Source organism: Gobius niger (genome assembly GCF_951799975.1).
Source record: "Gobius niger genome assembly, chromosome: 5".
NCBI classification, from domain to species: domain Eukaryota; kingdom Metazoa; phylum Chordata; class Actinopteri; order Gobiiformes; family Gobiidae; genus Gobius; species Gobius niger.
Window position 1 is genome coordinate 37,786,105 of NC_136856.1, and position 2,576 is coordinate 37,788,680.

A 2,576-nucleotide genomic window follows, 5' to 3' on the forward strand; every position below is an offset into this window, starting at 1 on the left:
GTGCAGAGGGAGAAGATGCTGGACTTTGGGACACCATGTCCACAATAAGATTAGATTAGATTAGATCCGTTTAAATGATGGGCTGTTAACGATGTTGTGACACCGCGGGCTCGTCTTTATTTGTGTATTTTTATCTGACTCATTGTAAACATCGTTAAATTCCTCCAAAAGTCGGTGAGAAAAAGAACGAGGCACAAACCAAACTCAACATGATTCAGAGGCGACTGGACGGAGAAAAACATTTGTCACATTTTTGTCACATTTTTGTCACATTTTTGTTGCCATCGGTCACTTTTTCAACGCGTTTTTTTCCTCCACTTTTTGGGTGACGCCAAACTGGTGGGGATTAAGAGATTAAAAGATAAATACACTTTCTGCTCCACTACATTTCTCCATTTGTCCAAAAGCCTAATATTGTACATGAACAGCAGGTGGCGCTGTGCAGCTGTACTGTCAAACGAAGATGGTTTGACCCCATCCTGTTGCCGTTACACTTATACTTTTGACTGAACTAAAGTCCCATAATCTTTGTAAAATCACGGAAAAAAGGTTTGAAAAGTGACATTTTTAAACCTTCAGTAAGGCCTGGACAAAACATTGTTTTGCAATTTATCGGAATACGACTTTGTTGTGATACATGGATCGTATCAGAAAACCATGTATTGCAATACTTCACACTCAAAGGAATCCAAATGTTTTTGACTTGAGTTGATCTGGCTCACACATGTTTTAGTGCTCACCTCAGAAACCATATTTTCCAGACTATAAGTTTCATTTTTATTCATAGTTGGGCCGGGTTTGCAACTCGTACTCAGGTGACACTTAAATATCAAAATATTTAATTCCAAATGTTTATTTTCACACTGGCCGCCACTAGAGGGCTCCTGTACCACTGAAGACACTGAGAAAAACGGAAAAATCCGATCCAAGCTGCAAGTAGTGAAATGTGCAGCAGAAAACGGTAGTGGAGCGGCAGAAAGAAAGTATTTTTTTTCATTTTTTTCCCTGCATTTTCAAAATTTTTCCCTGCATTTTATTTTTTTCCCCCCGCACTTTCAAAAATCTGTGTGAACAATATACATATTTGATGAAGTCGGACACAGAAACGTGGCTTCAATATAAATTTAATAAGAATTTGGCACTTTACTAAAGGCACAGAAACACACAGGTACGACCACACACAGGCTCCGCCCACATTGGACGGGTACGGTCAACACAGGAATAAACATCTCGCTCAGTTTTCCCACAGACTTTTGGTAAAATAAATAAAATGGTTTTCATCAAAGGAAACTGTGGACGATCAAACGGAAATAAGAGAAACTGTGTGATCAGTGATAATGTGAGTCAGAGAGAAAAGTCTTCATGTGAGCTTAGGGATGGGTACTGAAACCCGGCATGAGAACGGCCCCGGGGCCTCGTGCCAGTCCTGGACCGATATGGCTCCAGCCTCTTCTTAAACGGTGCTAATCATACGCGCTCAAACAATTGCAGTAGAGTGTGATGACGAGGAGAAAACACTGTGGCTTAATTATTTTACACAAAGTTTCCTCACAGATCTAACCAACAAAACACTTCTGAGACTCAAATCCTTCATTTAATAGATCATTTCAAAAAATATTATGTGATTCTACGTTTTGGTCTATATTTATTTCACCTTTCATATATGAATGAAGTTTAAGTTTCAGAAGGACATAGGCCAAATAAAAATACACAAACATCAAAAACAGGCGTGATAAAGACGATAGGTGCATGCACATGATGTCACAACATTGTAAACAGCCCATAGTTTAAAATAGAGAATCTTACCGCGGCAACTACGGTAACGTGACTTGATATATGGTTAATCTCTCTGCAACGGCTGTAAACAACAACTGTCTCGAAGTCTTTCTCATATACTTTTCAGTTTTTTTTCATTTATTGTGTTTTTGTTTTTCATTTGAAAGCTAAGACCTGGTAGTTTTAGATCTGTGTGAGTAAAACACGACAAGTGGTGGATGGGAGGTAAATGGCTAGACGTCCAACTTGAGTCCAAATGTAAAAAAGAAATAAGGTTTTATATTTATATAACTATTTCATTGCCTTTTACCGCATCAGTATCGATAACTCTTTAACGATACTCCTCCCTGCAGTTCGTTTGTGCAGAGGGAGAAGACGCTGGACTTTGGGACACCATGTCCACAATAAGATTATCCGTTTAAATGATGGGCTGTTAACGATGTTGTGACACCGCGTGCTCGTCTTTATTTGTGTATTTTTATCTGACTCATTCTGACTCATTATCTGACTTTAAACATCGTTAAATTCTTCCAAAAGTCGCTGAGAAAAAGAACGAGGCACAAACCAAACTAAACATGATTCAGAGGCGACTGGACGGAGAAAAACATTGCTGCCGCGGATTGGGGGACGGCTTTGGTCACGGCGGCCATGTTGGCTCCAGTTCCAGGGCCATTTTGTGTTCTTTGATTGAAAGTGCTGAAATGTTAAGGCTCAAAATCGCAAAGTCAAAACGTCGGAAATGATTAAACCGCAGCTGAAACCCCACAGGAAGATTCAAGGTTTGAACAGCGACATCAGGC